General features: G+C 40.6%; 1 protein-coding gene and 1 pseudogene across 2 annotated transcripts in view; both read right to left on the reverse strand.

Moving 5' to 3' along the window:
* The window catches only part of LOC133757974 (protocadherin alpha-C2), a 130086-nt gene that overhangs the window by 92796 nt on the left and 10607 nt on the right, over positions 1–26683 (reverse strand). The gene's annotated exons all lie outside the window — the stretch shown is intronic.
* LOC133757976 (large ribosomal subunit protein eL21-like) lies at positions 17779–18261 on the reverse strand (annotated as a pseudogene).

Below are 26683 nucleotides of genomic sequence, written 5' to 3' on the forward strand. Positions count from 1 at the left end.
TCTACACATAGACCTTCCAGTTTTCACAACACTTAATCCAAAATGAATAGCACACCTGAGTGTAAAACAAATTTAAAAACTTCTAGAAGATAATTTAGGAGAAAATTTAGGTGGCCTTGGTTTTACATTGAGTTTCAGTTACCAAAGATATGATCCATGAAAGAAAAAAGTAATTAAGTTGGGCTTTCTTAAAATTTAAAACTTCCATGGATGAACATTGTAGCACAGTGGGTTAGGTCACTGTTCTGGATACCCATATCCCATATGGGAGTGCTTGGGACTCAGTCCAACTTCTACTTTTGATCCAGCTTTCTGGTAATGGATACTCTGGGAGGCAGCAGATGATGGTTCAAGTGCCTGGATCCCTGCCACCCATATGCGATAATTAGATGGAGTCCTCGGCTTCAACTTGGCCCAGCCTCAACTATTGCAGGTATTTGAGGAGTAAACCAGTAGATGGAAGATCACCTCCACCTCCACCTCCTCCACCACCTCCACCTCCACCTGCACCTCCTCCACCTCCACCTCCACCACCTCCACCACCTCTACCACCTCCACCTCCACCTCCACCTCCACCACCACCACCTCCACCACCTCCACTACCTCCACCACCTCCACCACCTCCACCTCCACCTCCACCTCCACCTCCACCTCCTCCACCTCCACCTCCACCACCTCCACCTCCACCTCCACCTCCTCCACCTCCACCTCCACCACCTCCACCTCCTCCACCTCCACCACCTCCACCTCCACCACCTCCACCTCCACCACCTCCACCTCCTCCACCTCCACCACCTCCACCTCCACCACCTCCACCTCCACCACCTCCACTACCTCCACCACCTCCACCTCCTCCACCTCCACTACCTCCACCACCTCCACCACCTCCACCTCTTCCACCATCTCCACCTCCACCACCTCCACCACCTCCACCACCTCCACCTCCACCACCACCTCTACCTCCTCCACCTCCACCTCCACCACCTCTACCACCTCCACCTCCACCACCTCCACCACCTCCACCACCTCCACCTCCACCTCCTCCACCTCCACCACCTCCACCACCTCCACCTCCACCTCCACCTCCACCACCACCTCCACCACCTCCACCTCCTCCAACTCCACCACCCCCACCTCTCATTGCTCTGCCTTTCAAATCAATAAACAATTTTTTGAAATTCAATACTTCTTCCTTGTGAAAGATGCTGTTAAGTGAATGAAAACACAAGTCACAGACCAGGACAAAAATATATGTAAAACATATACCTAATAAAAGATCTGTATCCAAAATAAGTAACTTAAAATCAACAATAAGAAAACAACTCAATTTCAAAACAAGCAAGAGATCCAAACAGACCTCACTAAAGAAAATATAGAGATAGCAAGCAATCTTAAGAAAAGATGTTCTCCGGCGCTGCAGCTCAACAGGCTAATCCTCCGCCTGAGGCGCCGGCACACCGGGTTCTAGTCCCAGTCGGGGTGCCGGATTCTGTCCCAGTTGCCCCTCTTCCAGGCCAACTCTCTGCTATGGCCCGGGAAGGCAGTGGAGGATGGCCCAAGTCCTTGGGCCCTGCACCCGCATGGGATACCAGGAGAAGCACCTGGCTCCTGGCTTTGGATCAGTGCAGTGAGCTGGCCAAAGCAGCCATTGGAGGGTGAACCAACGGCAAAAGGAAGACCTTTCTCTCTGTCTCTCTCTCTCACTGTCCACTCTGCCTGTCAAAAAACAGAAAAGAAAAGATGTTCAACATCATATGTCATTGAAAAATTGCAAATCAAAACAAGATACCACTATACAGGTGTTGAAATGGCTAAAAACCAGAGAATGCTAAGTGCTGTTGAGATACATAGCAACAGAAACTCTCATTTACTGCTGGTAGTAATACAGAATGGCACGGCTGCTCTGGAAGACAGTTTGTTAGTTTCTTACAAAGCTGAGCATAATCTTAACATATGATCCAACAATTGAGCTACTAGGTATTTATGCAATTGAGTTGCAAACATGTCCAAACCAACACCTGCACATAAATATTTATACTAGATTTATTCATAATTGGCAAAAGCTGGAGGCACCCAAAATACCCTTAAAAAGTGAACAGATACATAAACTGTGGTACATCCACACAAAGGGATACTAGTCAGTGATAAACCTAACCGAGTCATTAAATTATGAGAAGACAGGGGAGAAATTGAAAGGGATGCTGATAAATGAAAGCAGCCTGTCTGAAAAGCTATATCATTTTCACGACTGACATTCTGGAAACAGCAAAACTGTAAAGACAGTAAAAACAAAAAAGTCAGTAGCTTCCAGGGTTAAGGAATAGGGTAGCAGATTAATAGGTGATTAACAGGAGATTTTTAGGGCAGTGAAACTACTATATGATATTGTAATAGTTGATTCATGACATTCTGCAGTTGCAAAACCCACAGAACTATCCAACCAAAGAGCAATCCTTACTATAAACTATGAAGCTTAGTGAATAATAACATATCAGGGCCAGTGTCTGGTGCGGCAGGTTAAGCTATTGCATCCAACACCAGCGTTGCATACCTGTGGGCACCCATTCAAATCCCTGCCACTCCACTTCCAATCCAGCTCTCTGCACATGTGCCTGAGGAGGCAGCGGAAGATGGCCTAAATGCACAGGCCCCTGTAGCCACATGGGAGACCCAGATGGAGGTCCAGGCTCCTGGGTTCTGGCCCAGCCCTGGCTGTTGTGCATATCTGGAGAGTGAACCAGCAGCTGGAAGATTTCTCCCTCTCCTCCCGCTCTCCCTCTCCCTTCCCCTCTTCTCCCTCTCCATGTCTATAATTCTGTCTTTCAAATAAATAAGTAAATAATCCTTAAAAAATACTGCATCAATATTGACTCATCACTTGTAACACCAACGCAAAATGTTAATAACAGGAAACCATGGTGGGGGAAAGGAAAACCGCAGGGTATACAGGAATTCTCTATAGCAACTGCTCAATTTTCCTGTAAATCTAAAACTTTTCTAAAAACGTCAAGTCCATTAATTAAAATTTAATTATTAATTTAAAAACTTGGATGATAATTATACACACACACACACACACACATATATATATACACAAAGATCTGCACATAAATGATCACAGAAGCCTATTGAAAACAGCCCCGAACTGGAAACAACCAAAAAGGCCATCAACAGGTAAACTGATTACCTCTGTACAATGCAATACTTTTCAATAATAAGAAATTGTGCAGCCAGCGCCGCGGCTCACTAGGCTAATCCTCCGCCTTGCGGCGCCAGCACACCGGGTTCTAGTCCCGGTCGGGGCACCGATCCTGTCCCGGTTGCCCCTCTTCCAGGCCAGCTCTCTGCTGTGGCCAGGGAGTGCAGTGGAGGATGGCCCAAGTGCTTGGGTCCTGCACCCCATGGGAGACCAGGAGAAGCACCTGGCTCCTGCCATCGGATCAGCGCGGTGCGCCGGCCGCAGCGCGCCTACCACGGCGGCCACTGGAGGGTGAACCAACGGCAAAAGGAAGACCTTTCTCTCTGTCTCTCTCTCACTGTCCACTCTGCCTGTCAAAAATACAAAAAAAAAAAGAAGTTGTGCACTATAACTTTTCAATAACATGAAAAATATGCACTACTGGCATATGCAATTCAGAAGATTCTCAAAATAATAATGCTCAGTAAAAAATCAAAAAACCAAAATTTTAGAAAACACAAACTAATCTATAGTAACAGAAAGCAAATCAGTTCTTACCTGGGACAGGGTGATGGGTAATGAATAGGGGCAGAGGGGTAGATTAGCAAGCGGTGTGAGGGAGTGTTGGGGAAGGATATGTTCACAATCATGACTGTAGTGATGACTTCATCAGTATATACACACACCCAGATATTAAATTGTGCACTTTAAATATGTGAAGTTTATTTAATGACAATTACACCTCCACAATTTTAAAAGTAGACAAGTGATCAAAAGAGATATAAAAATTGAAAAGGAGATAAAATTATTATGATTTGAACATGACACAATTGCACACCTACAACTAATTACACCTACACCTACAATTAATTAGCCAAAAGGCTGATTACTAAGTCACTATCTGTCCCAAGTACAAACTCCCTCTGGTTAGAAAATACATAACAAAATTTCCTTTTCATAAACAGCAACAATGGGGCTGGTGCTGTGGTGCAGTGGGTAAAATCACTGTCTCCAGTGCCAGCATCCCATATGGGCGCTGGTTTCAGTCCCAGCTGCTCCACTTCCGATCCAGCTCTCTGCTATGGTCTGGGAAAGCATTAGAAGATAGTCCAATGCTTGGGCCCCTGCACCCATGTAGGAGACCGGGAAGAAGCCCCTGGCTCCTGGCTTTGGATTGACGCAGCTCCAGCCCTTGCAGCCAATTGGGGAGTGAACCAGTGGATGGAAGAGCCTCCCACCATCTCTACCTCTCCTTCTCTCTGTGTGTAACCTAACTTTCAAATAAAATAAATAAATATTTTTAAAAATAAATAAGTAGTAACAAAAGAAGTACATAAACAAAACCTTTTGAAGCAGGGAGCAATTAAAAACAACATTTCTCCATGTAAAGACAACTGCTGAGGCCGGTACTGTGGCGCAGTGGGTTAAAGCTCTGGCCTGAAGTGCCGGCATCCCATATGGGTGCCGGTTCTAGTCCCGGCTGCTCCTCTTCTGATCCAGGTCTCTGCTATGGCCTGGGAAATCAGTAGAAGATGGCCCAAGTCCTTAGGTCCCTGCGCCCGCGTGGGAGACCTGGAAGAAGTTCTGGCTTCTGGCTTCGAATCGGCTCAGCTCTGGCCGTTGTGGCCATCTGGGGAGTGAACCCAGTGAATGGGAGACCTCTCTCTCTATACCTCTCTCTGTAACTCTGTCATTCAAAATAAAATAAATCTTCAAAAAAGACAGCTGCTATTATTAACTGAAATGTGTTAATATTATAAGGGAACCACTTCTCTCTAAATTAATGTAAAATTGAAGTGAGGTCCAAATCAATATGCCAAAGTACAGTTTTTACCTAGAAAAGTCTGTACTAAATTTTATAGCTAAAATATACAGCTAAAATATACATGTAAAAGTAGCTATAGTATTTTTGAAAGAAAAGAATAAAGAGGTAGCTAGCCCTAATGAGAAATTAAATTACAGAAAATAAAATATTGGTAGTGAATATCTAAAATAAATGTATAGTTTAATGGAAGACACTAGGACTAAAAATTCAGCCAAGTATATACGAAAAATCCACAATAGCAGTAGAGTATACAACAAAAGTAGTTTTTTTCAGTATATATGTTGCAAAACTTAAGATAACTGCATTCCCCACTTAATTCTTCACTCAAAATAAATTTCAGAAAAGAAGTAGGCTTCTGGCACAGTGGTTAGGATGCTGCTGGTGAGGCTCACATCCCATTATCAGAGTGCATGGGTTCAAGTCTCAGCTCTGCTTCCAGTCTACCTTGCTTCTGACACACACTCTGGAAGGCAGTAGGTGATGGCTCAAGTACTTGGGTCCCTGCCACCCAGCTGGGAGATCCAGGTTGAATTCCAGACTTCTGGCGTTGGCTTGGCCCAACTCCAGGTGTTGCAGGCATTTGGGGAATGAATCAGAGAATAGAAGCTCTCCCTCTATCTCCATCTCTCTCTGTCTCTCTTTCTTTCAAATGAATAAAATAAATAATATTTAAAATTCAAGATAAGAAAATATTTAAACCTAAAAATAAACTATAAAAGTACAAAAACAGGGGCCAGCACTGTGGCTTAGCAGGTAAAGCCACTGCCTGTAGTGTCAGCATCCCATGTGGGTGCTGGTTGGAGTCCCAGCTGCTCCATTTCTAATTCTGCTCTCTGCCATGGCCTGGAAAAGCACTAGAAGATGGTCCAAATCCTTGGGCACCTGCACCTGCATGGAAGACCCTGAGGAAGCTCCTGGCTCCTGGCTTTGGATCAGCACAGCTCCAGCTGTTGCAGTCAATTGGAGAGTGAACCAGCAGATGGAAGACCTTTCTCTCTCTCTCTCTCTCTCTCTCTCTCTCTCTCTCTGCCTCTCCTTCTCTCTCTCTCTCTTTCAAATAAAAATAAATAAATAAAAATAAATCTTTTTTTAAAAACACAAAAACAAAACATGGAATAATTTTTGCACAGTCTCAGATTTGGGGAAGTTTTTACTCATAATCTAAAGCTCAGAAGCAATGCATGCATTACTCTGAAAATTTTAAATTCCTCACCACAAAAAAATTCCAAACAGGGTAAAAAAATATATATAGAAAATACATAAGAAAGTATAAAGCTAATTTTCTAATTATATAAAAGTTATGATCATCAAACTAGCAGAACAAAATAGGCAACATATAAAATAAATGTCACAGAAAAAAACAATTCAGTAATATAATAAGAATCCATTCATAATACATTGAATAAAAAATTATAATGACATTGTTTTAAACTCAGGATTATGGAGATTAAAAACTGAAAACATGCTGTGTGGGCAAAAAGCACAGAAAATATACTCTCATACATTTATAATTAGTGGGAGAAAAAAATAATTAAAATAAGAAAATAAACAAAATTTAAACCAAAAAATACCTGATATCAAGACATATTACTGGGCAGTTATAATCAAACTAGCTTGGTATTGGCATAAGAAAAGACACATCAATCAATGGAAAGGACTAGAGACCCCTGAAATTAATCTATGCATCTACAACCCACAAACCTTTGACAAACTCCCTGGAGAAAAAGACACTCTCCTCAACAAATGAGGTTGGGACAATAGAATCTCTGCACAAAGAAGTATGAAACAAGACCCCTACCATACACCCTATAAAAATCAACACACAATAGGTCAGGGATCTAAATCTAAGATCTGAAACCATCAAACTACTGAAGGAAAACATAGGGGAAACAATGAAAGACATTAGCAAAAGCAAAAACTTCTTGGAAAAGACCCCAGCAGCACAGGTAAAAAAGGCACAAATAGACAAATGGTATTGCATCAAGCTAAGAATTGACCCTGTGAATATAGAGTGGATTAAAATTATGTCTTTGAGGGACAAGTGCTATGATGTTGTGGGTAAAGCCACCGCCTGCAGCGCCGGCATCCCATATGGGTGCTGGTTCAAGTCCTAGTTGCTCCACTTCCCATCCAGCTAGCTCTCTGCTATGACCTGGGAAAGCAATTGAAGATGGCCCAAGTCTTTGGGTCCCTGTACCAGCGTGGTAGACCCAGAAGAAGCTCCTGGCTCCTGGCTTCAGATCAGCACAGCTCCGGTTGTTGCAGCCAATTGGGGAGTGAACCAGTGGTTGGGAGACTTCACTTCTACCTCTGCCTCTGCCTCTCTGTAACTCTGCCTTTCAAATACATAAATATTTTTTTAAAAAAAGTCTGCAAAAACTGATGAAAGAAAGAGGGGAAGAGAGTGAAGAGGGCTTGAGGGGAGAGAAGGGGGTATGGTTATCTTGAAACTGTATCTATGGAATGCATGAAATCTCTCTTTTTTTAATGTCTCAGATTTTCTTTGTTTTTTTTTTAGATTTATTTATTTATTTGAAAGTCAGAGTTACACAGAGAGAGGAGAGGCAGAGAGAGGGAGATGTCTTCCATCGATGGTTCACTCCTCAATTGGCCGAACGACCAGAGCTGTGCTGATCCAAAGCAAGGAGCCAGGAGCTTCTTCCTGGTCTCCCATGCAGGTGCAGGGGTCCAAGAACTTGGGCCATCTTCCACTGCTTTCCCAGGCCACAGCAGAGAGCTGGATCAGAAGTGGAGCAGCTAGGACTTGAACTTGTGCCCATATGGGATGCTAGTGCTTCAGGCCAGGGCGTTAACCCACTGTGCCACAGCACCGGCCCCACAAAATCTCTTTATATTAATAAAGAATATGCTTCTGCACAACAAAGGAAGCAAACAACAAAGTAAAAAGGCAACTGACAAAATGGGAGAAAATATTTGCAAAGTATACATCTGAAAAAGGATTAATATCCAGAATATATAAGGAGCTCAAGAAACCAACAGAAACAAAATAAGCAATCCAGTTAAGAAATGGGCTAAGAAGATAAACATGCATTTTTCAATGGATGAAATACAAATGGCCAACAGACTCATGAAAAGAGACTTGGGATCACTAGCCACAGGGAAATGCAAATAAAAACCACAATGAGGTTTCACCTCACTCCAGTTAGAATGACTACTATCCCAAAATCAAAAAATAACAAATGCTGGCAAGGATGTAGGGAAAAGGGACCCTAATGCATGTAAACCCATACAACCATTATGGAAGACAGTATATTGATTCCTCTGAAATCAGTATATAATACACCCTGCCATTCCTATGAATTTACTGAAAGGAAATGAAATCAGAATATGAAATAGTTATCTGTAACTTCACGTTTACAGCATCTCAATTCACAATAGCTAAGATATGGAATCAGCCTAGATGTCCATCAAATGATTAATGGATAAAGAAATTATGGTATACATACATGATGGAATGCTGTTCAGTTGTAAAAATGAAAGGAATCCTGTCTTTTGCAACAAAATGCATGCAACTATAGACCATTATGCTTAGTGAAATTAGCCAGTCTCAAAAAGACAAATATCATGTTTTCCCTGATTTGTGGTAACTAATATACAGAGTACCCAAAAATGTAATGTGTATGAGTTGAACTGACATTTTGAAATTTGATTATTTTATATAGCCCCTTCCTATACTCTTGAGGCACAATGCTTTTTTTACTTACTACTTGTTTAATTCTCTATTTAGTGAAGGATTATGCTAGTGGGTACAAAGAAACCAATAGTATGTCATTGTAAAAATTAAAAGAAAAGTAGGAGGGAGGGAGGGATAGTAGGGTGAAAAGTATCATTATGCTCTTAAAACTGTATATATGAAATACACAAAGTCTGTTCTCATTTTACAAATAAAATTTTTTTAAAAATCTTTCCTCTTTATATACAACAAAAGGATTATGACCTGATAAGAATTTGTGATATCACTAATATCAAATGAAAATATTTAAATTTTTTTCTTTTTTTTTTTTGACAGGCAGAGTTAGACAGTGAGAGAGGGAGACAGAGAGAAAGGTCTTCCTTCTGTTGGTTCACCCCCCAAATGGCTGCTACAGCCGGCACACCACGCTGATCCAAAGCCAGGAGCCAGGTGCTTCCTCCTGGTCTCCCATGCAGGTGCAGGGCCCAAGCACTTGGGCCATCCTCCACTGCCTTCCCGGGCCACAGCAGAGAGCTGGACTGGAAGAGGAGCAACTGGGACAGAATCCGGCACCCCAACTGGGACTAGAACCATGAGTGCTGGCACCGCAGGCAGAGGATTAACCTAGTGAGCTGCGGTGCTGGCCAAAAAATATTTAAATTTTTAAAGATAAAAGAATACAGAAATCCAAGTACAAAGAAAAAGAAACTATGAAAAAGAACAAACATGTAAAAAGAAGAAAATAGTATGTATAAAATAAAAATTAGTTAACAGAATTAAAAATTCAATGGATTGTGTAAGAGATTTTACATAGACAAATTAAAAATCAGTAAACCATGGCCAGAGCCATGGCTTAACAGGCTAATCCTCTGCCTTGCGGCATCGGCACACCGGGTTCTAGTCCTGGTTGGGGCGCTGGATTCTATCCCAGTTGCCCCTCTTCCAGGCCAGCTCTCTGCTATGGCCCAGGAAGGCAGTGGAGGATGGCCCAAGTCCTTGGGCCCTGCACCCGCATGGGAGACCAGGAGAAGCACCTGGCTCCTGGCTTTGGATCAGCATGATGTGCCACAGTGGCCATTGGAGGGTGAACCAACGGCAAAAAAGAGGACCTTTCTCTCTGTCTCTGTCTCTCACTATCCACTCTGCCTGTCAAAAAAAAAATACATCAAAAAAAATCAGTAAACCATTTGGCCAGAATTATGGTGTAGCATGTTAAGCCACCACTTGCAATACTTGCATCCATGTAGGTGCCGATTCAAGTCTTGGCTGCTCCACTTCTGATTCAGAAGATGGCCCAAGTGCTTGGACCCCTCTGACCCACATGTGAGACCCAGATGAAGCTTCTTGCTCCTGGCTTCAGCCTGGCCCAGCCCTGGCCACTGGGGCCATCTGGGGAGTGAAGAGGCGGGTAGAAGAGTTCTCTCTCTGTCTCTACAACTCTCATTTTCAAATAAATAAATAAATCTTTTTTTAAAAATGAGATAACAGAATCAACCAGATGGAATTATTTGAGTGATAATGGGAGGAGGTTTTCAAAAATTTAAGAAACTATGAATCTTTGATATAAAGTACTATATAAAGCTCCAAGAGGATTAAAACAATCCAAATCCACACTCAGACACATCTTAGTAAACTGCATAAAGGATAAAAGCAAAAAGTTAAACAAAAGAAGAAAAGCAGAACACCTGCAATGTACAACAACTATAATGACAGCCGACATCTCATATAAACAACAGATGCTAGGAGAAAATGGAATAAAATATTTAAGGTTCCTTGGATACAAACTTGCCAACCTAGAACTCTAAAATGACTCCTCACCCTGTATAATTCCCTCATGTTGAATGAGGGTGGATGTGTAAACATGATGAGATTTTACTCCCCATAATATATAGGGAAAGGGAGATGGTCAGGAATGAGACTAGTTCAGTCAGATAAGCCCTTTAAGAACAGAGGGTTTTCTCTGGCTTGACACAGAGAAACAAGTTGGAGAGCCATGACACTGTTAATCTGGAAAGAATTAAAGAATTAAATATCCATGTGGCAAACTGCCTATGGGGACTATGTGTGAGGAAATGAAGGAGTTGAGATTTGTACCTGGTCAACAACTAGCAATAAACCAGAGACTGCAGTCCTATAGCTACAACAGACTTAATTCTTCCAGAGACCCAAACAAACTTGGAAGAAGAATCTGAGCTCTAGATGAGAACCATAGAGCAGCTGAAATGTTTATCTCAGTCTATGAAAACATGGACAGAGGATCCAGAAAAGGCATGTCTAGACTCCTAACTCCCAGAAACTGTGATACAACAAATCCGTGGTGTTTTAAGCTGCTGCATTTGTGGTAATTTATTTCACAGCAACAGAAAATTAATACACCGGCTAAGAAAGAACTCAAGAAAGTTTTCAAACAAAAAGCTGAGATAGCCTATGACACTGACCTTCACTGGATGAAATAATTAAGTATTCACTTCAACAAAAGGAAAGACAAATAATAAGGACATATTCTAAGAAGAAGGAAAGAAGTGAATACAAAAAAGAGAAATGGTAATCAAATAAATTGTTAAACATCTGGCAAATGTTACCATGCATCAGCAAAAACTCAATCTTTTGCACACCAATATCACCTAATATGACATCTTTCCACTGGTTACAGGGAAGGTGTAGACACGAGTATGTATGTTCAACTTTTAATGGTGTTTTTTGGAGATAAGACCTTCTTTGAGAAAGTGAATAACAAAATCATGAGGACTCTCAGCATGGACTCAATGCAAAGAAAACCAGGAATCAGATTATTTGAACACAAAAGTATGTTTAAAATTCAGATGCTGGGCCAGTGCCGTGGCTCACTAGGTTAATCCTCCACCTGTGGCGCTGGCATCCCATATGGGTGCCGGGTTCTAGTCCCAGTTGCTCCTCTTCCAGTTCAGCTCTCTGCTGTGGCCCAGGAGAGCAGTGGAGGATAGCCCAGGTGCTTGGGCACTACACCCGCATGAGAGACCAGGAAAAGGCACCTGGCTCCTGGCTTCGGATCGGTGTAGCTCCAGCCGTAGTGGCCATTTAGGGGGTGAACCAACGGAACGAAGACCTTTCTCTCTTTCTCTCTCTCTCTCACTGTCTAACTCTATCTGTCAAAAATTAAAAAAAAAAATTCAGATGCTGTGTTGTAAGTGGTTTAACTACTGTGAGTAGAAGTTACGTGCTACTGAATATTTTCAAGCCAGACAGCTAAACAAAGAACTTGCCTGATAATGAATCGAGACGAAATTAGATCACAAGATTAAAATCTTGTAACTGGCAGAGCTGATTTTACCTTCTGCCTTTCAGTGTAAAGATGCTAGTACGCTATTGGTATAACACTGACTTGCTGTTCAGGTGATTATACTTCCCAGTTTGCCTAGGCTGTCTCAACTCCTGTTCATAGTTCTAGCATAATTATTAATGATGCCACTTGTTTAACTTTGGCTATGTAACAAAATTATTACCATATCTCACAGCTATGTGGATTAACAGGGTTCACCTCAGTAATCCTTATTTGGGATTGGGCACACAGTTTAATCAGATCTCAAGTGGGGTTGTTGTCATCTGAACACTTGACTGATCTGGACACCAAAGATGGCATTGACACTCCTGTGCCGGGCACTTCATCCGTGATGCCTGTGTGAGTATCTCTCTCCATGTGTCCTTCCTGTGTGTATCCAGCTAAGGCTGACACATAGCATGGCAGTCTCAGGGTAGCTGGATCTGGTACATGGTGGCTGATTTCTCCTGCAGAAAGTGTTCCAAGAGACCAGGTGGAAGCTATACGTCATATATTCTGATGTTGGAATCACTCAACAATAACTTTCACCACACTCTACTTGTTAAGGGCAAGTCACAGGGCCAGCCTAGATCCAAGTACAAGGATTAAGCAAAGATGTAAACCTAAGGATCCATGAGATGTCAAAGATTAGCTACCACATCATCTAACATCCTTCAAAGTGTCCTGGTTTGGGTGAAAAATGACAATAGCCAACCTATTATACAGGTGAAATGCTGATATTAATATCTTAATTATAGGAAACATGTTTGGACAACCATGGCCACTGTAGGACACAAACATGGTTTATACAGCACATGACTATTACTGATCTAAAATGGACACTTACTTTTATTTCAACATTATCAACATCCTTACAGTATTCTAGGTAGGAGTTAGGTCAATCTTTTCCTTCTGCATAGTTTTTCAAATAAGCTCAGATAAACTAGTACTTAAGTCTAAAAAGATATAAATGGAATGTATAATTTATGAGCCAGTAAAGAAAAAATTTTTAAAAACCTTTAAAGACATCTGCTTCTGAAGAACGAAACTAAAATATGGAAAGATGGTGAGATACCAGTATAGATTTTCGTATCTAAAAATTCATGGAAATAGAAAGAAATTAAGAAACTAGAACAGTAAAAATAAAACTACTGAGCAACATTTGAAACAAAATTAGATATTGGGGTGTTGCCCAAGATCCCCCAAATTCAAGGATATAGGAAGAAACCACTGACACTGTAAGACACATACAGTATCATAACCATTCAGGAAGAAACAGAGGAAGGTGATGGGGCTTCTGGCAGTACGGAGAACTGGAGAACCCCAATGGTACATATGAGTGCCTACTGTGGAAATAAGAAAGAACAATTTGGAAAGAGTAGCCGTGGCTGGAAAGAGGATGGAGTTGAGCACACTAATTTAAAACTTAGTGGAAGAGGATGACAGAATGATTGGATTGGGCTAAAGCTGTCTTGGCTCTGTGAACAAAAAGTCCTGTTCTGAGGAGAAACTGCTAGAAGTGAAGCCCAATTTAGGCAGAAAAAGAATAATTGAACAAAGATGCAAATGAAAAGAGGGAAAGGTACCACAAAATAAAGACATCAAAACTACATATTCTTATAATTTCATGATAATAACTAAGTATATCTAAAGCAATGAAGCTAAAAAAAACTATCCTGATATGTTTTTTCTAAAAATATGGAAAAATTATTTTTATAAAAACCTGAGAAAAAGAAAAATAATATATAGAGAGGCAGAATAATTATACTAGAGGGACTGAAGACACACAAAAAAGAAAGTCCCATAAAATGTTATTTGTAACCAACCTAAAAATGTTGAGAAAATGATAAAAGCTATTCAAGAACACACATATCAGAATTAGAAAGTCTCAGTAATGAGATAGTGGAAGCAAAGAAAGTTTTAAAAAGAAAGATGAAAGAATGCTACCAAGAATTATAAATAAAAGCAAAATAATCTTTTTCACAAGTAAAACTTAACTGGAAAATATAACACCAAATAAACACTACAGATAATGCCTTAAAAGAAATACAAGATGGAGGGTGAGTGTTTGATTCTGCAGTTATGCTGTTCAGCATGCCCACATGCCACCCGCTCCTGACTCCAGCTTCGTGCTTGTGAGCCAGCAGTGAAGGCTCAAGTACCTAGGTTCCTTGCCACCTGTGTGGAAGACTTGAACTGAGTTCCCATCTCCTGGTTTGGGCTCCTGCAGCCACTGTGGACATTTGGAGAGTGAGTTCAGCAGATGGGAGATCTCTCTCGCTGTCTCTGTCTCTGTCTCTGTTTCTTTCCGTATGTCTCTTTCCCTTTCAAATAAATTTTTAAAAATAAAAATGCAAAATGGGAAATAAGGAAAACTTAATTTTTTACTACTATATACTTATTTATTTGAGAAGCAGAGAGAGAGAGAGACAGAGAGACAGAAAGAGAGTTCCCATCTGCTGATTCACTCCCCAAATCTCCACAATTTCAGGGGCTGGGTGGGGGCCAAAGCCAGGAACATGAAATAGAAACCAGGTCTCCCACATGGGTGGCAGGAACTCAATAATTTAAGCCTTCACTGCTGTCTCCCAGGATCTGCATTAGTAGGAAGTTGGAGTCAGGAACCAGAGTTGGGAATTGAATCCAGATACTCCATTGTGGGATGTGAATATCTTAAGTGCTAATCTCAATACCTGCTCCTAAAATATTTCTTAAGGAGACAAGTAAGATTTAGAAGTGTTAGTTACAGAAGAATTGAAAATATTATCAGATAAATACATAATTGCAGTCCCTGAAAAAGAGATATGAAGTAATAAAACAGAAGAAATACACTCTGTAATCTAAGACAAATTTTCAGGAAGATAAACTTTGACACTATCTATTGAAGAATGCATAAGGCACCTGAGAAAACTGATCCAGAATAAGCAACACCAAGACATATTTTAGTAAACCTATATATTAAGGGAAAGTAAATTATTTGGACATCCAAGAAAAAATACTTGTAAATAGAGACTATTTGTAAAGAAAATAAAAATATATTGTCGTTAGGAATTTTAAAACAACATGATATGAGAATATAATACCACAGAAAAGCATGCTTAATATGCTATGAAAAGGAGCAGGCACTGTGGTACAGCAGGTTCAACTGCCACTTGTGACACCCACATACCACACCAGTTTGAGTCCTAGCCCCTCTAGTTCTGATCCAGCTTCCTACTAATGCATCCTGGTAGGCAGCAGATGATGGCTCAAATGCTTGGGACCCTGCGACCCATATGGGATACCAGGACAGAATTCTGGGCTACTGGCTTTGGCCTGATCCAGTCCTGGTTGTTGTGAGCATTTGGGGAGTGAACCAGGAGTTAGAATCAATATGTGTCTGTATCTGTATCTGTATCTGTATCTGTATCTGTATCTGTATCTGTATCTCTCTCTCTCTCTCCTGCCCTCTCTCCCTCACTCCTTCCCTCCATCCCTCTCTCCTCTATTTTTAAGTAGAACAAAATAAAAAAAAAACATTTTTTGAAATTCCAAATACAGTTTTTTAAAAAATATTCTATGGAAACAAAATCAAATGCTGGCCCAATTATATAAAGAGGATTTGTTTTTAGTTATTTGAAATACTTACTACATTTTTAAAAATAAATAGACTGGGGCTGGCACTGTGGTACAATGGGTTAAAGCCCTAGCCTGTAGCATCAGCATCTCATGTGGGCACTGGTTCAAGTCCCAGCTGCTCCACTTCTCATCCAGCTCCCTAATAATGCTCCTGGGAAAGTAGAAGAAGATGGCCCAAGTGCTTGGGCCCCTGTACCCTCCTGGCTCCTAGATTTGGCGTGGCCCAGCCCTGGTCGTTGTGGCCATTTGGGGAGTGAACCAGCAAATGGAGGATCTCTCTCTCTGTGTGTCTCTACCTCTGCCTTTCAAATAAATAAAATAAATCTTTAAAAAATAGACTGGCATCAGACTTCTCATCTGTAGTAATAAGAGCCAGTAAACAGTAGAGCAAAGATACAGACTACTGGGGGGAAAAAAAGAATTATAATCTCAAAATCTTATACCCAGCAAAGGTATCACTTACTCATCAGAGAGAAAAAAAATTGTTTTCCAAAGTTACACAAGAACTCATTGAGAATGCACCCAAAAATACCTAACTTAGAGAAAAGTATTAGAAATGTTTCAGTTAAACAATAAAAAAAACACATAAACCATAAAATTGGGAAAGGCAGAAACATTGGTAAGTAAATTACTTAAAGTGTGAGTAAAAGGATAGATAGATATAGACAGACAGACAGACTGAGAACAACTGATATGAAAACATCTTGGAGCAGAAAGCACACACCACAACAAAATCCTAAATCCTAAATGCAATATTTAGTACAAAATGTGCTACACAAAATGTAATTTGAAGAAAGAAAGATAAGGGGGAGATGATATCATTCAAATATTGCATGGAGAAAGGACAAGAAAAGTAAGTGGAAATCAAACTACTTTAAACTCACTCTATGGAAGAGTAAGGAAGAACTAAATCATTTTAGTTAGGAAAATGGGAAGTATCTCATTTACCACTAACAACAGAATCATATTGTTTAAACAGAATTGGTAGAAAGGTAATAGCAGGGGCCAGCGCTGTGGCGCAATGAGCTAAGTCTCTGCCTGCAGCGCTGGAATCCCTTATGGACGCTGGTTCAGGTTCTGGCTGCTCCTCTTCGGTCTAGCTCTCTGCTATGGCCTGGGAAGGCAGCTGAAGATGGCCCAAGTGCTTGCACCCTGCACCTGCATGGCAGACCCGGAAGAAGCTTCTGGCTCCTGGTCTCAGATTGGCTCAGCTCTGGCTGTTGCGGCCACCTGAAGAGTGAACCAGAGTATGGAAGACCTTTCTCTCTCTCTTCTCTGTAACTCTAGCTCTCAAATAAATAAATCAAATCTTTGAAAAAATGTAATAGTGGTAAATTATTTCTGTATACCACCATATTTCCCATTTTCTTTGTGGATTGTAAAACATTCTGATAAAGACAAAATCACTGAAACAAGGCAGTTACTTTAAGAGAAGTAAGTAGGGGGCTGGTGCTGTGGAGTAGTAGCTAAAGCTACTGTCTGCAAAGCCAACATCCTAAATGGGCACGGAGTCAAGTCCAAGCTGCTTCACTTCCAGTACAGTTCCCTTCTAATGCACCTGGGAAACAGCGGAAAATGGCACAAGTCCTTGGGCCCCTGCACCCACGTAAGAGACCTGGAAGAAGCTCCTGGATCCTGGCTTTGGCCTGGTCCAATCTTGACCATTGCAACCATTTTGAAAGTGAACTATAGGATGGAGGATCTCTGTCTTTTCTTCTCTAACTCTGCCTTTCAAATAAATAAATAAATCTTTAAAAAGAGAGAGGGAAATAATACTTGAATATTGTATTTTTTAACTAATGGTAAGACCAATTTTTACTCTTGTATAATAAATTTTAAAATATCCAAAAAGGTCTATAAAATTTATATACAATAATATACATTCAGAAATTAATTTTAATTTATGATTACTTGCATTCTTTTAAAAATTATAGAGCACTGTAAACCAACATATCTATATGCTGGAATTATATAGATTAGAAACAATTATGTTTACTATATTCATAGAAATTATACAGCCTTTAAAAGTATCTTCAAAAACTCACAAAAAAATGGCACTGAAAAAGAACCAATATAAGACCTAAAAATGGAAAGCAAAATGTTGACATTCTAACATAAACTTTTTTTGCAGTCCAGAGGTCTTTTATTTATTTATTTTATACTTATTATGCCATGAATTCATAAGGAATGGATTCCAGCAGCTCAGGCTCCTTTTCATTGTTTCTGCCAAAGTGGGCTTCTCTGGGTGGAGCAGGCTGACACTTTAGTTGAACCCAGGTACCCTTCTCTTTGGCTTTCTTCTTTTTCTGATCATTTTCCTTCACAAGTTTCAAGAAGATATCTCGGTTCTCAGAGTGCTTAATATGTTCAATATGTACATTTATTCTCTTGGCAAGAATCTTGCCCTTCACTTGTTTGTGTACAACAGTGCCAATAGCATGCTGGGTAACACTGTAGACTCTTCCAGTGTTGCCATGGTAACACTTATGGGGCATTCCTTTTTGAACAGTACCCATTCCTTTGGTGTCTATAATGTCACCTTTCTTGTAAATGCACATGAATGTGGCCAAAGGAACAATTCCATGCTTTCTGAAAGGCCTGTAGAATATGTACTGGGTACCTCACCTCTTTCCCTTTGTGTTCGTCATCTTGGTGAGTTACTGAAAAATGGCAGTTCCAGCCAAAAGGAAGCTTAACATAAACTTAAAGGAAGATTTCTATTACCAGTGATGCAGTATCAGTAGTCTGAATCAACCAAACTACTGAAAATCATAAAAGCACCTAATGGTGAACAAGTCATGAAGAATTAACAAGAGGTTAAAAAAAAAGAAAAGAAAAGAAACCAATTCAGAAGATAAACTCAGACTCCCAGCAACTTTTGATCTGGGCTGTTTACATTTAAGAGATGGATGAAGACTGACATGTACTTATGACAACCTCGTGGGACTAGACAAACAAAAGCCTAAATCCTGAGTGTGCCAGTCAGGGGAGAACTTCATAAGCAACCTCTACTTTGGGCTAGGGAATAGGAGGGGCTACACTTAAAGAGTGCATGTAAACTGTAGATAATGAAGTTCTTATCCAGAATACCTTAAACCTGATATGGTTCGAGGCTACCCAGTATTTCTAGTACCCCAAAGTACCTGGCAGAAGCAAGCCAAAATCCATTCTAGAGGATGGAAACATCTTTATAAGCCCAAAATTGTTTCTGAGAAGTGTTTGACACAGCTTACATCACAGTGTCAAGATGCCACTGAAGACACAACTTAAAATCAGAACACAGAAATAGACCCGGCCGGCGCCGTGGCTCAACAGGCTAATCCTCCGCCTTGCGGCGCCGGCACACCGGGTTCTAGTCCCGGTCGGGGCACCGATCCTGTCCCGGTTGCCCCTCTTCCAGGCCAGCTCTCTGCTGTGGCCAGGGAGTGCAGTGGAGGATGGCCCAAGTCCTTGGGTCCTGCACCCCACGGGAGACCAGGAGAAGCACCTGGCTCCTGCCATCGGAACAGCGCGGTGCGCCGGCCGCAGCGCGCTACCGCGGCGGCCATTGGAGGGTGAACCAACGGCAAAAGGAAGACCTTTCTCTCTGTCTCTCTCTCTCACTGTCCACTCTGCCTGTCAAAAAAAAAATAAATAAATAAAAAAAAAAAAGAAAGAAATAGACCCACTGGGATCCCAGTCACTGGACACATCAGAAAAAGGTGGTTAAAAATTATTTATTGTATGGGGCCAGCACTGTGGTACAATGGGTTAAAGCCCCAGCCTACAACACCAGCGTCCCATATGGGCATCAGTTCTAGTCCCAGCAGCTCTTCTTCCAATCCAGCTCTCTGCTATGGCCTGGGAAAGCAGCAGAAGATGGCCCAAGTCCTTGGGCCCCTGCACTCACGTGGGAGACGTGGAAGAAGCTCCTGGCTTCTGGCTTTGGATCAGCTCAGCTCTGGTCGTTATGGTCATTTGGGGAGTGAACCAGTGGAATGGAAGACCTCTCTCTCTCTCTGGCTCTACCTTTCTCTGTAACTCTTTCAAATAAATAAAATAATTTTAAAAAATTATTTATTGTGTTCAGGAGCTAAAAGTCAAGCTTGAAAATTTCAAGAGGGAACTAGAAATTATAAAAGTAACACAGATTATAAAAAGAACAAATAGAAATGTCTCCATGTGTTTGTACTGCTATAAAAGAATACCACAGATTGGGTAATTCCTAAGAGTGGGAATTGATGTTGCACAGCTGTGGGGGCTGGGAAACCCAAGATCAAGGCATCCTCACATGGTAGAAGGCAGAGTGGCAAGCCAAGAACAAAGCCTTTTTGTCACTCCCTTCTATCATGGCATCAATCTATTCCTGAGGGCTCCAAAAAACACCCCCCAAAATGCTCACATCCTGATGTACTCCAACACTGTAAAACGGGGAACTGGACGTTCAACACATTGATTATGGGACCCTAGCATTCAGAGTACAGGAAGAAACGACAATCAGTGAACTTTAAGGTACATTAAACTTACATAACGAATCCCAGAGAGGAAAAGATGTTAAAACAAAAGGTAGAGATAGAAAGGATGGGGTGAGAAGGTTAAAACATCTCTAGTTAGAATCCTAAAATAACAGGATAGAAATACAATGAAGCAACATTGCAGAAGACAATGGTGAGGGTAACTCCAGGGCTACAAATTTAAAAATCCCAATGAATCTAAAATAGAATGAATATAAACAAACGTACACTGTAGCACATATCAAACTATGTAGCACATAGCAAACTATCAAAAGCAGCAACAGGAAAATGACAAAAGGAATGTTAGTTAGAGTCACAGCTGAATTTGTGACAGCGGTAATGGAAACTAATAGACACTGGAATATTTACAAAGTGCTTAGGGCAGAAATACCAACATGAAAGTATGTCCTCAAGGAAAAAAGTCTTTCAGGAACTGTGATGAACATTTCAGACAAACAAAGCTTGAAATATTCTTCAGCAGCATCCTTACACTAAAGAAAACTCAAAGATTTCCACTGTCAAAAGACAGTTATCTCTGATAGAAGTGCAAGAAATAAGGAAGAGGAACAAAACTGACAAATATTGGGACGGGTGCTGTGGCATAGTGGGTAAAGTCACCACCTGCGGTGCCGGCATCCCATATGGGCGCTGGTTCAAGACTTGGCTGCTCCACTTGATTCAGCTCTCTCTATCGCCTTGGAAAGCAGTAAAAAACGGCCCAAGTCTTTGGGCCCCTGAACCTTTGTGGGAGAACTGGAAGAAGCTCCTGGCTCCTGGCTTCGGGTTGGCTCAGCTCTGGCCACTGCAGCCACTTGGGGAATGAACCAGTGGATGGAAGACCTCTCTCTCTCTCTCTCTCTCTCTCTCTCTCTGCCTCTGCGTCTCTGTAACTCTGCCTTTCAAATAAACAAATCTTTTCTAAAAAAAAAAAAACCTGGCAACTATTTAAATACATTTTAAAACAATGTTGAGAGTAGAAAATTACATTAACATCTTGGGTTAAATATTTTTAAGACATCAAAAAATAGTATATAAATCAAGACAGATTTATAGATTTATAAATAGCATAAAGTTCATATACTATAAATAGTATATAAATAAAGATATATTTATAGATTTAAATGAGTTAAAGAATTTCAGGTCTCTATCTTGAACAGGAGGAGGAAGAATATCAATTAACTTCTAAAGATTTATTTACTTATTTGAAAGAGAGATTTAAAGAGAGAGTGAGAGAGGATCTTACATATGCTGGTTCACTCCCAAATGGCAACAACAGCCACGCCTCCATCCAAGTACCAAACGTGGATGGCAAAGGCTCAAGTACTTCAGCCATAATCTGTTACTTTAAAGACACATTAGCAGGGGCTTGGATCAGAAGCAAAGCTACCAAGGTTTGTACCACTGCACCAGAACTTCCACCTTACCAATCAACTTTTGACTTTTCTATATCAAAGACACATGCAAATTTAATTTGTGGACTAGCCAATTGATTTTTGTATTTCTCCAAATATTCAAACATAAAATTTCCAAACAGTACACGAACAAATGTAACAATAAAACATAATCATTTCAAATATTTTGAAAGGAAGGAAAAAGATAAATAGAAGTGACAAGACCCAAAAATGCACAAAACGACAGATTTATCCCTGAAGATATCGGCAGTTATCCTAACTGTAATAAAACAAATGTCCAAATCAAAATTTAGAGACTAAGAAAGAGAACTTGTTCAGGCTATCCATTGTTCTTTAGAGAACCATCCCAACTATATACTGCTTTCAAACAGCTTATTCTCTCCCCTGGTTCTGACTCAAATGGGTGGTTCTTGCTTGAAGTCCCTCAAATGAATGACACCAGATGCAATGGATGCTTAACAACTAACATACAAATAAAAAGGTAAATTAATCTGCACAATTAATAGAAAAAAACTTCAACACAAAAACAAAAATCAGAAAGCAGAATTCTGAAAAGAAAGTTTACAAAAATACAACATTTGGGGCTGGCATCACGGCATAGCAGCCTGCTACACCAGCATCCCCTATGGGCATCCCATATGGGCAATGGCTCATGTCCTGGCTGCTCCACTTCCAATCCAGCTCTCTGCTAATGGCCTCGGAAAAACAGTAGAAGATGACCCAAGTTTTTTGCCCCTGCTACCCATCTGGGAGACCTGGGAGAAGCTTCTGGCTCCTGGCTTTGGCCTGACCTTGCCCTGGCTGTTGCAGCCATCTGGGGAGTGAACCAGCAGATGGAAGACCCTCCTCCTCTTTCTGACTCTGTCTCTCTCCCTGTAACTCTGAAATTCAAATAAGTAAATATTTTTTTAAAAATTCAATTTATTAGAAAAATATAGTAATTAAAAACCTGTACATATCTAATAATATAGTTTTAAAATTTTAAAAATTGAATTCTAATACCTAAACAAATATACATTTGTGGTAGAAGACTTTAGCATACCTATCAATAATTGCTAGCATAACTTTTAAAAATAATAAGATTAGAGATTTTTCACTACATAACTAGCCACATTAACCCTGCATCCAATAAATACATTGTACATGTACATAATATGTTCAAGCACACATAGAACATCAGTAAAAATTAACCATAAATTATGCTACCAAGAAAGTTTCCAGAGTTGAAAACTTGAAATCATAAACAACATGTTCTCTAGCTACACTGATTTTAATTTTTTTAAAAGATTTATTTGTATTTATTTGAAAGAGAGTTAAAGAGAGAGGTAGAGACAGAGAGAGGTCTTCCATCCACTGGTTCACTCCCCAGATGGCTGCAACGGCCAGAGCTGCGCTGATCCAAAGCCAGGAGCCAGGTGCTTCTTCTGGGTCTCCCATGTGGGAACAGGGGCCCAAGGACTTGGGCCATCTTCTACTGCCTTCTCAGGCCATAGCAGATAGTTGGATTGGAAGTAGAGCAGCCGGCTCTCGAACCAGTGCCCATATGGGATGCCAACGCTTCAGGCCAGGGCTTTAACCCACTGCGCCACAGCGCCGGCCCCTACACTGATTTTAATTTAAAAATTAACTCAAAGTAATTGAAACATGATTACAGTCTTGAAAATTAAGAAAAACATCAATGGATAATTTTTTTAAAGATTTATTTTATTTATTTGAAAGATAGTTACAGAGAGAGGTAGAGACCAAGAGAGAGGTCTTCCATCCACTGGTTCACTCTCCAAGACAGTCATAATGGCCGGCGCTGTGCCGATCTGAAGCCAGGAGCCAGGAGCTTCTTCCGGGTCTCCTACGTGGGTGCAGGGGTCCAAGAACTTGGGCCATCTTCTACTGCTATCCCAGGCCATAGCAGAGAGCTGGATTGGAAGAGGCGCAGCCAGGATTCAAACCGGCACCCATATGGGATGCTGGTGCTTCAGGCCAGGGCTTTAACCCACTGCACCACAGCACCGGCCCCTTATTCTTTAATAACTGTAAAATACTTGAACTGAAAGACAGTGGGACTTCTACATGTGAATACTGATAGGATGAAACTAAAACATTATAAAATAATGACTTAAAATTCACTTCAAATTATTAGAAAAAGAAGTTAAGATAAACAAAATTTAAGGAAATAAAAAATGAAAGCTGAAATTAATTTTTCTCCTTATGGACAATCCAAAGATCTTAGAATTCTTTAACTTATTTCAACCTCTTTGCAGTTATATATTATTTAATCATATTTTAGGCATCACAAGACATTATCATTTCAATAATTTATACAACTCATATTTTTTTAAACAAGCAAGGGCTCAACAAAAAGTGAGTCCTTCTAAAGAACCAATACTAATAGCATCTGGTGTTGTTGATACAGAAAAACAAGCCCAGGAAACAAACATGATATCAAGAATTGAAACTGGGGGGCTGGCGCTGTGGCATAGCGAGTAAAGCTGCCGCCTGCAGTGCCAGCATCCCATAGGGACACCAGTTCGAGTCCCAGCTGCTCCTCTTCCAATCCAGCTCTCTATTATGGCCTGGGAAAGCAGTAGAAGATGGCCTGAGTCCTTGGGCCCCTGCACCCACGTGGGGGACCCAGAAGAAGCTCCTGGCTTCAGATCAGCTCAGCTTTGGCCATTGTGGCCAACTGGGGAGTAAACCAGCAGATGGAAGACCTCTCTCTCTGTCTCTCCTTCTCTTTCTGTGTAACTCTGATTTTCAAGTAAAATAAATAAATCTTTAAAAAAAAAGAATTGAATTGGGAGAGTATCCTGCAGTGGATACCAGCATTCCATATCAGAGTGCCAATCCAAAGTCCTGACTGCTCCACTTCTGGTCCAGTTTCCTATTGATGCACCTGGGAAAGCCTTAGAAGATGGCCCAAGTTTTTAGTGCTTCCATCCAAAAAGGAGACCTGCATGGAGTCCCTGGCTCCTGGCTTCTTACAGCCACTTGAGGAGTGATTCACTGGATGGAAGATCTCTCTCTCCCTCCCCCTCTCTCTCTGTGTCACTCTTTCAGATAAATAAATAAATCTTAAAAAAAAATAGGACTGAAATGAGACTATCACTATAGATTCTGTAGAAAATGTGAACTAAGGATTTACATCAACTGAGAAAATCCTTGGGAAAATATCACAAACTATAATCTACTAAAGAGGACATAAACAAAATTACTTAATAGGAAAATAGGAAGTTGAATCATTAATCAGAAATACCATCAGTAAAACTCCTGGTACAGACATCAATCATGAACTCTAGTTTCAAATAAATAACTCAAAGATCAGATAAACTTTCCTGGAAAACTGAAAAGGAGATAACATATTTATTAAGAAGCTAGAATAAGTTAATATTAAATCTAACAAGGAATCCCACAAATGCATACAATTCTTATGCTTGCTAAAAAATTTTAAATACAAATAAATCTAACAAAAAAAATAGAAATGAAAATAAGGGCATGCCAGTACTACTATGAAACTTAGATGTAAAAGTCTCTTCTTAAAAAATTAATTAAATAAGGGGGCCAGTGCTGTGGCACAGTGGGTAAAGCCACCGTCTGCAGTGCTGGCATCCCATATGGATGCTGGTTCAGGTCCCGACTGCCCATCTTCCGATTCAGTTCTCTGCTATGGCCTAGAAAAGCAGTAGAAGATGGCCCAGGTTCTTGGGCTCCCGCACCCACGTGGGAGACCTGGAGGAAGCTCCTGACTCCTGGCTTCGGATCGGCGCAGCTCCGGCTGCTGCAGCTAATTGAGGAGTGAACCAATGGATAGAAGACCTCTCTCTCTCTCTCTCTCTCTCTCTCTCTCTCTCTTTCTCTCTCTCTCTGCCTCTCCTTCTCTCTGTGTGTAACTCTGATTTTCAAATAAATAAATAAATATATTTTTTAAAATTTAATAAAATAAGGTCCAGCATTGTGGTGCAGTGGGTTAAGCCACTGCCTGTGACACCAGCATCCCAAGAGCACAGATTTGAGTCCCAGCTAGTCCATGTCTGATCTAGATCCCTGTTATTGTGCCTGAAAAAGCAGTGGAAGATGCCCAAGTGCTTGGACACCTGTCAGCTATGCAGCAAACCCAGATAGGGATCCAGACTCCTGGCTTTGGCTGGCCATTTGGAGAGTGAACCAGCAGATGAAAGATCTCTTTTTCTAAGAAGACCTAAACAAAAGATCTCTGCGAGTGAGATCCCAGTGGAAAGAACAGAAAAGAAAAGAAAAAAAAAAAAAAAGAAGACCTAAATGAAAGATCTCTGTGAGTGAGATCCCAGTGGAAAGAACGGGGCCATCAAAGAAGGAGGTACTTTTCTCTGAAGGGAGGAGAGAACTTCCACTTTGACTATGACCCTGTTGGAAAAAGATCGATGTCGGCAAACTCAAAAGGCTTCCATAGCCTTGGCAACTCATGACTAGAGCCTAGGGAGATTACTGACGCCATAAACAAGAGTGTCAAATTGTTAAGTCAACAACAGGAGTCACTGTTACTTACTTCTCATGTGGGATCTGTCCTTAATGTGTTGTCCAATGTGAAGTAATCCTATAACTAGTACTGAAACAGTATTTTACACTTTGTGTTTCTGTGTGGGTGCAAACAGATGAAATCTTTACTTAATATATACTAAATCGATCTTCTGTATATAAAGATAATTGAAAATGAATCTTGATGTGAATGGAAGAGGAGAGGGAGCAGGAGATGGGAGGGGTGCGAGTGGGAGGGAAATGATGGGGAGGGGGGAAGCCATTGCAATCCATAAACTGTACTTTGGAAATTTATATTTACTAACTAAAAGTTAAAAAATAAATAAATAAATAAAACTTTCCCCATTTTTTTAAAAGAAAGATCTCTTTTTCTTTGTGTCTCTGTCTCTCTTTATAACTCTGCCTTTCAAATAAAATAAATCTTCAAAATATAATGAAATAAATCAGACAGTATACAGAATATATATTTATATTAACAGTCATATTTACAATTATGTTTACTCAAGGAAATGAAGGTTGGTCTAGCATTAAAAAACAAGTAATTCAACATATTAACATCATAGAAAAAAATTTGCACATATTACATACAAAGGTGCAGCTAAAACACTTTGCACTGATAACATCCAAAATCAATAAATTCTGATTTGCAAATATTA

This window comes from Lepus europaeus, chromosome 4 (assembly GCF_033115175.1).
Source record: "Lepus europaeus isolate LE1 chromosome 4, mLepTim1.pri, whole genome shotgun sequence".
NCBI classification, from domain to species: domain Eukaryota; kingdom Metazoa; phylum Chordata; class Mammalia; order Lagomorpha; family Leporidae; genus Lepus; species Lepus europaeus.